At 39.7% G+C, this 12,464-nt stretch overlaps 1 protein-coding gene across 1 annotated transcript in view; it reads left to right on the top strand.

The window, feature by feature from the left end:
- gpc6a (glypican 6a) overlaps positions 1-12,464 on the top strand; it is a gene marked incomplete at both ends in the record, with an annotated part of 199,632 nt that overhangs the window by 110,923 nt on the left and 76,245 nt on the right. The gene's annotated exons all lie outside the window — the stretch shown is intronic.

Raw genomic sequence — 12,464 nt, 5'->3', positions numbered from 1 at the left:
CCAGGGACCCCCCAGAAGCAACATTTTTGTTACAAATGTTCGCTTAAAAATATATATTCAAAGATTTGCACACATTTTCACGACTTTTCAAAAATAGCAGATCTACAAGCTCGCAGCGCGGCACCAGATCTACAAGCTCGCAGCGCGGCACTCGGTGCCGCGCTGTGAGCTTGTAGCTCAAGTATAAAATAATGAAGGCCCCCTCCACCTTGGGCCCTGGTAACCCCCCCCCCCCCCCCCCCCCCCCTTGTGACGCCCCTGTTTGTCGGGCTTCTGTGCGAACCAAATTGCCCTGTGTTCAGGGGAGGGAAGCCGGGCAGGAAGGTTGATATTTGTCACTGCATGGTGCGAGGACATGCACTACGCTTGTTGATTGTTATGTGGTGTTTGTTATGTGGAACCGGGGGCAGTGTCTCACGACTCAGAGAGACCGGATGAAGTCGAACAGCAAAGAAAGGGCTCGAATGGCGGAAACAAGGCAGTCTTGAGCTTGCTTGGCAAGCAGGGTTCAGACTACTGTATCAAGGCAGGGAACAGACATACAGCAGTAGGGACGTGCAGAGAATGTTAGAGAGGCATGGGCTGAAATTTCTAAAGGGGCCTTTTGGTGAAAATATTGAAAATAGCAGACCTCCAAGCTCTGTTGTGAGCTTGGAGGTTGGCTATTTTCGGTGCTTGATACCACACTGAACTAAGCATAATCAAGTCAATACTGGAGATGTGGCGTACAACATGGATTTCTATACAGAGAGAGCAATTCTTTCAACATAAGATGCTGCATTCAAGTTGAGTAGAGTTTAGACGAGGCAATTCTCTTGAATGCTGCCTTCAGGTATGGTATGGAAGAAGGCATTTGCATTTCTTTCACCATAGTAAAACTGCATTCATGGTCTGGAGAGGGCACTTTTTACAGACGGATAAAAGGGAAGGGGCTCAAGCCCCCTTTGATATCTATGTGCCCACGTGCCTGTACAACAGAGCAGGCAGACAGGACTCGCATGATGCAAGACAAAACAGGTCCTAACAGTCTAGACCAGGGGTTCCCAAACTTTTTTGTCTCAGGGCACCCCATAAATATTGTTTTAATCCGAGGCACCCCTACATTATAACTTTCACTCCCAGCGCCTTATATTTATAGCATATCATCGTTGTCGGGTGGAAACCTTGTATGTCCAAAACCGTTCGTTTTGTATTGATCATCTATAAAATGTACTAAACTAGTGAAAACAGCAGATCTACAAGCACACAACGCCTCGCATCGCGAGGCGTTGTGTGCTAGTAGATCGGCTGTTTTCACTAGTTCTGTGCGACAGAGGTTTCTGCCTGACAGTAATGATATTTTAGTGATTATGTTGCGAGGAAAAGGAGATAATAGCCTTTTTGGTTAGAATTGACTGAAAATAACCGTGTACTTCAAGTTTAAAATTATACTAAATATTTATTTTTGTCCAAATAAATTCCAAATATTATCAAATCATCTCGCGGCACCCCTGGACTGCCGTCGCGGCACCCCAGGGTGCCCCGTCACCCACTTAGACAGCACAACACGTTACTACAGTGAAACGCAGGGCAGGCTGAGCATACACTTGTATACTCCAATCTAACGTCCACACACCTGTGTCCACTGAGACACAAGCACGCACGCAAGCCCTCGGGCAGGCCGTCACCTGGGAGTGTTGGGTGGCAAGAGTAGGACGAAGGCCCTATGTCCTCCCAGTGGGGGAACCACAGTGGCAGGTGAGGCAGTAGGATACAACAGCAGTGACAACACATAATATGTTTGGGGAGAAAAAGACTACATTGTAAAGATTGCAACAAAAAAAAAAAAAATCCTAATGTAAAAAAAAGTTGTAATTGAGTCGGTTTCAACTGTCCAATAAATAAAGCTTGTCCACTTCCGGTTAGCTATTTCAGAGTGAAATTAGGATTTGTATTTTTAAAGCTTTAAACATTCTTGAATCTGTCCATATATGGTTTCAAAGCCTCTCGCTGCTAGGAAATGTGTGTGAACACCCAGCATCTGGTCAGCTGTTTTCACAACTATGATCAACACAAATTGAAAACAAACTGAGATGGTAATAATGGATACAAAATTATCATTATTTTGTGGGCTAGCTAGCTATATAATGCCGCATCCATTCGGAATATATGGCTGTTTGGAACACGTGCCCATTCAGAGTGGCCTGTATGTCGTGACATGCTTGCAGCATTCTCGATAATTGTTTATCCAGTCGACATCACACTTGTGACACTGCTCTTCCCATGGGTCCTCAGCACCAATGAAATCAGTTGGGAACAGTTCTCATTGTGTGAAGGTGAAGGACAGACAGACAGACAGACAGACAGACAGACAGACAGACAGACAGACAGACAGACAGACAGACAGACAGACAGACAGACATGCATAGATTCCATGAATTTATTTTGCAGGTCAGTGGTTACAAACTAGATGCTCTCAAAGGTTAGATCGTTACGGGCAGCTGTGTTGTTGTCTTTGTATTAAATCAATTTATTTTCCCTCTACCACTAGAGAGAAAATGTATTTATTCCATACTGTATTACCATGTTTGTTTGGATGCACTTTGTTTGGATGCCCAAATTTAAGGGCCACTAGAAGCCAGTGCACATTTTTTTATGTGATTTTTGGAGTGTTTGTTCCATATTCCATGAGCAATGCAAAGGAACCACCCATGGAGAGCCAGGCTTTGGGCAAAAGACTGAGATTAAAGGGAAAATGCCCAGAGGCCACTCATGCGGCGAAGGATTCTGTTTGCAATGTGTACATTTGTTATTCTCTTTTTAATATATTTTTAGATGATGTTCAGAAATTAGAAACGACTTTTATGTTAGCAATTAATTTCTTGGGTTTATCCCCAAATTCGTTGAATTCATTAGACTTAGGAAAATAAATATGTTATAAGAGCTTTATCAAACATTATGGATTAGAATTTTATTTTAAACAGCTTAGGCTTATATTAAACACAGAGTTGTGCAAAAAAAACACATTTATGTATTGTATTTGAGAATTCAATCACTAAATATTTGTTGTACTTAAGAAATGTTGCATGACTATTTCATAAATAGACTTTATGAGTCAGTTGGAATGCTAAGAAAAGAGACTAGCTAAACCTTTTCCTTGTAAGAGTGCCATAAAGCAGAGACGCTGCTGTGTCATTTGACGATCTTTTTGAAGATACAGTAGCAAAGATGAGCATGAATGTTTAACGTTTTTAACTGAGGTTTATAGCCACTGCAAAATACATGATACAGTAATAATACAAATAAATCACAATGTGCATGTATTACTTTAATCTATCTACAGTGTGTAAATCAAATCAATCTCATCAATTTGGGCCCCTTAGAGGCAGGGCTGTCATGGCTACCAAAGATGTTGAATGCACATTAGATTTGCAGTCACTTATTAAGCTATTTTCTGTTGACCCCAGGAAGTAACTCACTGTGGTGAACTGGCCCTGCCTTTGGCTTCAACCAGAGACAATTTATGTAAATGTGCAGACTATCCCTCAGAGCAGCCTCACAGTTAAGCAAAGATAGAATCTCTTTTTTTATCACTTCTATTGCCTTAATGCTTACTGTCCCTTTGAGCAGAGCCCGAGAGACAAATGGTGGGGATGAAAAAGAGGAAATGAAAGAGAGGACAAAAATAAATGCAATGAGATCGGAGAATGACCTTTAATCATTCCTGTCTGGGCTGAAAACCATGTCTTGACCTCCCTCCCTGAGATTATTAGTAGCTGTCTGTGGCAGAGCTACATCTACAACAAGCTTCCCTCTGAAGCCCTAGAACGACAACCACTTAACCTGCAAGCTGCAGGGCTGCAAGGTTATGCCAGAATCTAGGTATCGGCTATAACTAAATACACACGTTTGGCACATCACAACTATAATACCGAATAATCAGTATGTAAATTGAATACTGTCAGATCCATATAAAGATACACAGTGCAACAATTTATTTTATCTGTGTAATGTGAATTTGCTTGAAGCTTGACTTCAAACACAAGGCTAAGATATGTACAGTAATAACAGCCTGCATATGTATTTACCGTATTGTTAGAGACAACATTATTAACCTATTTATCACCAACGTTGTGGAGGTGTCTGAAATCAGGCTAGGAGGTGCCTACCATGGTTATATAAACCCATTCACACTCACGTGCGCGCACACGCACACGCACACACACACACACACACACACACACACACACACACACACACACACACACACACACACAGCTCGTATCTTGCTTGCTCACTTACGGTATGGCAGTTTTCGACTACAGAATTAAGTGAACCGTGTTGTGTAGTATTTCTTCACAGGTTCAGGATTTGTTTCCATATGCTATGGCTCAGTTTCTCTGCTCAGGAGGTGGTATTAAGCCTTCTTGGAATCCATAACTTTTGGGACGTTCTGAGCTATTCCTGCACATGAAAGCTGTTACTGCTGTATGTTTCAGGTGCTGCTCTCATAACCTGAAGCAATTCTGTTTTGATCTCAGCGGGTTACTGTTGACATTTACTGTAGGCAACAACCCTTTTTACATTTCTCTGTTTGTCCCTTTTTTGTTTTTGTTTTTTTGGTAGTTTTGAAAAGAGACAATTTAAAAATGTTAATATCAATGGAATGTGTACTTTAGCAGGATAGTCTTTTTTTGCAAGATGTGTAATTTCTTTGTGTGCACGTAGATGCACTAAGGGTAAGGTAAACATTTAAATAATTCCTACTATTATTGCACTTGATAAGAGTCAGAGGCAGCCAGTTGTTTGTACGTTTCCATGTCTCCGAACCTTGCAAAGTATAGAAAGGGTTAAAATAGTACAGTAACGAAATATGAATACGAATTTCCATGTCACAAAAAGTGCTTTAGCATAATTATCATTGTAGCAAGTGACATAATGTGTCCATAAAGGATCCCTTAAGGAGACAACTTTTTCCCTACAGTGGAGCAGTCATTTTAACAATGTCTTTTATGGAAACAATCTTTAAAAGGTCAAATTCATAATGTACCAAAGGCTCCCCTATCTCTGGGTGAGATATTGTTGCATTATGGACCGAACCATGAACTTAATGTCAAGTACTAAACTGCAGTATTAACTTACAATAAGCCATGAACTTACTACAAGCCCACAAACTTCTAGATAGAATTCTATAGCTATTTGTACTCTTGAAAGTAAGAGTAAGGGGATGATTAATGTCCTTGCTGAAACACATTCACCATGGCATTGGATTGCATGCGGTATATAATCTTTAAAGAGAATCGTTTTTGATTGTTAATTAGCATGTCTTGTGTACCACTACCATTAGCTTTCCTTTGTGGTATAGGCCAGAGACGTGCAGAGAATGTTAGAGAGGCAGGGACTGACAAGGGGCCTTTTGGTGAAAACATCGGAACTGCGACGAGTTGTGAGCTTGGAGGTCTGCTATTTTCGGTTCTTATACTACACTGAACTAAGCATGATCAAGTCAATACTGTGAGATGTGGCGTACAGCATGGATTTCTACACAGAGAGGGCAATTCTTTCAACATGCTGCATTCAAGTTCAGGAGATTTTGATCAGGGCAATTCTCTTGAATGCTGCCTTCAGGTTAATCAGTTAAGGCATGGAAAGGGGGCATTTGCATTTCTTTCACCATAGTGAAAACTGCATTCATGGTCTGGAGAGGGCACTTTTTTACAGACGGATAAAAGGGCAGAGGCTCAAGCCCCCTTTGATTGCGACTGTCAGGTCGCAGTTACTATCACACTTTTGCCCTACTCATATCTCCGCCACCGTTGTCCATATCCATGGCAAACTTTGCACACACACTCCTTGGCTGCCAAACCACAACCTCCACTCATTTCTCACATGGCCCTTTTCTAGGCCGATTCTTGCAAAACACATTTTTCCTACAGATTTCGACCTAAAATCACGCAAAGCGGTACACAGTATCTCTAAAGTCATGTCATCAACATGGATCTGTCCCATTTCTCATATCCCGGTGCTTCTATAGTATGATAACTGAATTTCCCTTGCGGGATCAATAAAGGTCTATCTATCTCTCTATCCACACATCTGTCCGTCCTACACAGTAAAGTCCTCAGTGTTCATTAATCCATATCGTCACTGTCCGGCAGAAAACCTTGTATCTCCAAGTTTCAGATTTGCATGTTTTTTTTGTAAATTACTGTTTAATGATGAATAAAAAATGGTTTGGGACATACAATGTTTCCCCCCGACAACAGTGATTTGCAACCAGTTGTGTGCAAAAATGTACCCAAATGGACCCCCTACGAGTCCATTTGGTTACATTTGTACTAGGGCTGTTCGAGTTAACTCATTTAATCGCAATTAACTCACCGTTATGTTAATACTTTAATTGCATATTTATATATTATAGAAATTTGGCCTACCCGTAGTTTAGGACACTGTTTCTCAACATTATTATCTCAATTGGGGAGGTCTCCAGATGATTAGCTTAATGTACGTGCAATATTGTTTTCTCACTCAACAGTAAACAAACCAACGTACAGTATACAGGGTATCTGCACATTTCTAAAATGACAATTGACACAATTAGAGGTATTAACCTCTAATTGTGTCAAAAGTAATCAACTAACATGGTCAAACATTCGCTACAATATCGGCTATATTGGCTACAAACAAAATAAAACATATCATTATTTTTTAATGATTAATTAGCATAAAGTTGGACACAAGAGTAATCATATTATTAAGTAAATATCCTTATACCCATCAGCTGCAGTCTGTTTAATACAATACCATAAAAGAAATGCGATTCATTATGATTTATTTTGGGTTTTTAACTGATTTCCAATAAAAGATTAACATACTCCCAATTTAATAGGGTCATGAAAGACTTGAAAGATATCCCTCTAAGTTACAATTGTGAACTCATAAAAACTGATGACTTATTTGCGATTAATCGCGCGATTAACTAGCTAAATCAAGTGATTAATCGCGATTACAATATTTAATCGACGGACAGCACTAATTTGTACACAGCAGAGGTAGATGCACACTGGTGATTTTACTGTGTAACTTCGGGTTAAATCCCACAGTCCCGCTTCCTCATCAATTATGAAGTGCAGCAGCCAGAGAAGGACGTAGCACTGCTGAGGGCTGCCAACCCAGTGAACAGCCACAGGACCGGAGGTGAAAAGCTGCTTGACATGACAAATCACCTTGACCCGAGCTTCACCCTCAGCACTCGCTGCTTTCAGCAGCAAACGTTAACTCCCAAAACCTCACCATTGTTTTCAGAGAGGAGCAGTGGTGTAAAGCAACTAAGTACATTTGCTTACTGTATGTACTGTACTTAAGTAAAACTTTTACTCTACCTGAGTATTTCCAATCTCCAATACTTTTACTTCTACTCCACTACATCTCAGATCCAAATATTGTACTTTTACTCCACTACAGTTATTTGAGATATTAGAGAGAGGAGGATGGATGAGGACGCAGAGTCATTTTTTAAAATTCTCATAATTGAATGTATTTACAGCACTGTAAGACTTTGTCATTCTTCTTTAGATATTGGACAAAACTGCATAGTGTGCACATGAAGTAACTCATTCTTAGGAGGGACCCCGTTGTGGTACAGTACAGTATGTTAGGATCGGTTTGCAATTTGCTGCAGTGTGGTTGATTGGTTAAATTTGTCATCCAGAATGAGAGATATTCTATATTTATTTGCACAAATGAGATTATTGCATTAAAGGACAACTTTGTTTTTTTTTACAACAAGGGTTCATATTTTAGATTGTAATATGAGGAAAGAAAAGATGAGTGTTAAAATGTTTTCATTTACTGTACCTCTTAGTATTGTTTTAGCGATTTTAGCATTTTGATTTCAGTGGGTGGGGGCATGGCTAAATGTGTCTTTTTAGACACAATAAGCTGGCAATTTCTTTGTTACTATTTACACCAGCACCTATAAGTCACATCTGCCCATGACAAATTGCGGTTCATCTTGGGAATGGGCTTATTGCGTCTAAAAATACATATTTAGCCACTTGCATGCATGCATAGAAAATCAAAATCGTTCAAATCACTACAACGATAGAAAGAAGTGAATGAAAACATTTTAACACTCAGCTTTTCTTTTCTCTATCTAAAATATGAACCCATGTTGTAAAAAAAACAAAGTTGTCCTTTAATTTGTGAGAATACGCACGCATGCGCACACACACGCGCACACACACACACACACACACACACACACACACACACACACACACACACACACACACACACACACACACACACACACACACGCGCGCGCGCCTATATAGACTTATCGCTGCAGTATGTCAGTCATTTGATGTCTTATCTGAGGACAACACTGGGAATATTGATTTATGCCTGTGTATACTGTAAGACAGCCGTTTAATCCTGTATTGACATGTTGATGAATAACAGTATGGACCATTGCTAAGACATTAGATCACATAACTAAAGCAGCTTTGTGATGCGTACTAGGTATCTAGGATACAAATTGACTAACGTGTCTGAGTTGAAATGGCTGCTTTAGACCATCTGTCCATTCCATTCTCCATGCTACTTTAACAGCGCCGGATGATGCACTGATGACGATGATGAGCATTGCATAATTACTGTTCATTTGGTACGCACTGATGTCGGAATGGAAATTTTATCACTCCACAAAATGAGATTGCACTCGCTGGCCTTGAACTGAACAGTTCTCTATAAGCTGCATCCTGGATTAAGAACTGAATCTCTACATATCATGGTGACCATTAAGAGTTTTATCCGGTGGGTACTTAAAACACAGTTTGATCCACATTAAGACCTGCTCAGAAAAGATTGCAGGGATTTGTGGCCTTTTGAACGGTCTAACGCATTCAGAACGGGTACACAGTATTGTGTATTATTTTATGCTTTAAATATTGAAAAATAGCAGATATACAAGCTCACAGCGCGGCACCGAGTGCCGGCTGTGAGCTTGTAGATATGCTATTTTCGAGAAAATCGTGAACATTGGAATTTTGACCAGATTTTGACCAGATTCCATAAGTGTCTTTTGAAAAAAAAAAACATATTTCTATGTCAGTGGTTCTCAAACTTTTTCATAACCCCCATAATGATATGTATTTGGCCACGGACCCCCATCTCAAAATATTTAGTTCCAGGGACCCCTCAGAAGCAAAATTTGAGTTACAAACGTTCACTTAAAAATGACATAATATTCAAAGATTTTCACACATTTTCACGACTTTTCAAAGATAGCAGATCTACAAGCTCGCGCTGTATATCTGCTATTTTTCAATAATTAAAGCATCCAATAATCCTAGGCCTAAATGGGTTAAAGTTCAGGCATTTAGAGCAGTTATCACTCAGTCTGCAATCTGCATGTGAATGAATATCTGGCCCCGTGCACGGTACTGTACGTACGGTACATAACATATTTATTCATGGAGACAGGATCAGGAAGAAGGGTATTTTGTGCGAGCGGATTTGTTTATCCCAATGGCTTATACTTGTCATGCTGATCTCATTATACCCTCTTTCTACCACACGCTATCAGATAGTTTTACATTTAGCTCCGAGGCGGTGTCTAATCTTTACACATTTACCGTACCTTAGATTAATGCTCTGCCAAAGTCTTTGCTGACATGTCATGAGTCCCTACAGTGCATACTTTTCTGTTGTTTATTTTTTTTTCAAACACCGTCTTTGACTGTGTGTGTTGTTCTACGAAAAGCTGTGTCATCGTCTATATTCTCTGCGAGGTGCCTCATTTTTGTGTAGTTTACTCATAATTTCCACTTTTGCTCACCAGATTACTGGAATCAATATCCTAATATAAGAGTCAGTTTTGTTCCCCTTTTCCTCGTGTCTCATGGCCTAACAATGATTAACGGTTGAATGGCATTAATTACTGTTACATAGCAGATTCAAGCATAAAAGTGCCTCAGGCCAATATTCTTCCATTTAAAAACCTTGGCACTAGTTGCACTATTGCTTCCTCCAGTTCAAGGGTTCAAGATCAAAGATTATCTTTATTATCCCATTAGTGGAGAATTGTTTTGCAGCCAGGTATTAAAAAATGCTTAACTTTCAACTGAACAAAGGTAGTGTTTTATATAATGTTTCACTGGTCTGTACATTTTTCATGATAACCATCCCACAAAATGTGTTTTTGACAACTTCTCTAAAAACTATTAAACATAATTTTAATTCAAGAGTGTCAGCCCCCATATATATTTGTTCATGTATTTTACAGTTAATAAATACCTTTTGCTTTCCAAAAAAATATCATTGAGCACTGCAACATTCCCTTTTCAGTGTTCTTTCCAGATAAATAAGTGTTGTAATGACAGCGCAGGTACAAGAGGTACCGTATCGCTAAAACAGACTACTCAAATTAATATTAACACAGTATGACATTAATTATATAATAGTTTAACTACTTAAAACCTCTATACTGTACTTTATTGACCCCAGGCTTATACTATATTGGGCCACCTCCTTTTCCTTCTACAGTGTAGAGTCTACACCAAATATATTCTTAGAAAATATCCAGTCTTCAAGCTCACAACACGTCAAAAATGACATATTGTGATCGTCTATTTTAGCCGAATGTTCGCCCAAGAATAGCAAGGCTAGTGTTCATCTGGTTAAAACCGATACAATGAAACTTCTCTAGAGTCATCACCTCAGTAGAAATCAACATGGCATTGGTTCAGAGTCTGAAACTCTGCTCAACATACAGTATTGTTTGTGAGCTAGTCCTTCCAAAATGGAAGTTCCTGAGCCAATTTGACAAACCTTCTTTAGACTATTTTTGAGATGTAGTTTTTCAGAAGTACAATGTGCTCTGGCAGTTTTTCACTTTAGTCTTTCCACCCTTGAAGATGGATCTTGTTGGAAAGTGTTGTGGACTGGTAAGCATACAGTAAAGAGAATCAACAAAGGCATGAGGCTGAAGAAGTAGAGAGACTTTAAACCTCAGTCTAGACCAGCGCTATTCAACCTGCGGCTTCTGCGGCATGTCTATGCAGCCCGTCATGGTCATTCCAATAATAACATATTTTGTGAACAAATAATTTCTAATGTCATATTTTCAGTTTCTCTCCAAATCCCCCAAGAAACAATTTTTGTCTTGTTTTATACAAGACTTTTTATTTGTTTTTTGACATTAATTCAAAATACACTGATGATTGTGCTGTCAAACGATGAAACTATATGGAATCTATGAAGAAGTTGTTGGGGTCCCTGCTTCATCTCTCGCTCAACTAAGGGGGCCTGAAAACATTGAAGACCCCTGGTCTAGACTAACCCTAACCAGACCTGAGTTGGCTCTGTAATACTTGTTCCACTTTTATTTCCTCTACACCCCAAAAATTGCAGATCTACAGTACCAACTCGAAACGCATTGCAACACGTAGATCTGGAATTTTTGGGGAATGTTCCCCCTAGAATCATTGGGTTCATGTGGTTAAATGTGAACATACTTTTGGTGTCTTTTGGGTCCAAGTCAAACACGTCTACTTATTTTGTATTGCACGCAGGGCTGGTTCTAGCTCGTATAGCGCCCTAGGTGAACCCCTGTAAAAAAGTGCATTGAAATTCAATACGCGAGTCTGACAGCCTTAATACATTAATTGCACAATACAGGTCTTTAGGCACAATTTCTCAAACAGAGAATAGGGCCAAATAAGCCATACTGTAGTGTACATCACAACCTCCTTGGATAATTCTAGAATTTAGGCTCTTTTCCACCGGCAGCGATAACGATGACGATAACGATTTAAAAAAGTGGGTTTTCAATTGAAGTGGATCGGCAGAATCCACCCAACACCGATAAAGACAACGATAGCTGACAACTACATCGTTAGGATCAACAACGATGTGGTTTAGATCACAGTGATATGGAACTGGGTCTCTGACAAACAGCTCGCGATGCGCTCTGCGCGAGCGGCTGTTAATTGGTGCCTCTTCACATTGATGTCCGATAACTTTATCGGACATCAATGTGAAGGCATAATTATCGCTGTGATATTTTATGGCTATCGTCATCGTTATCGCTGCCGGTGGAAAAGGGCCTTTAGGCATTTTATCAATGTATTATATTGAAATACTCAATATCACAAAATATCAGCATTATATAGATAGACGCATTTTAATTAGCCTAAAGCTTTAGAAATTCCCCTTGGTGAGCAAAGGACATTGTACAATCAATTTGTCTTGTATAGAAAGCTCAGAAGCAGTGCATTGAACGCAAAATTCAACTCAAAATGAATTGTTGGCTGACATCCAACTGACAATATTCAGTTAATGAGTGGATTGGAATCATGGTATGGCATTGGCTTGTGTCGGGTGAGGGTAGTATGTAACCTGCTACGACCAGATATGACCACATTGTCACAGCATGGAATTCCAACCATTTTGAAACAATGTTAAGACATAGTTGTAGACTT

This window comes from Nannobrachium achirus (assembly GCF_963921795.1).
Source record: "Nannobrachium achirus genome assembly, chromosome: 7".
Lineage (NCBI taxonomy): Eukaryota > Metazoa > Chordata > Actinopteri > Myctophiformes > Myctophidae > Nannobrachium > Nannobrachium achirus.
The sequence above is the reverse complement of the archived record's forward strand: the minus strand, read 5'-3'. Positions and strand labels throughout refer to the sequence as shown.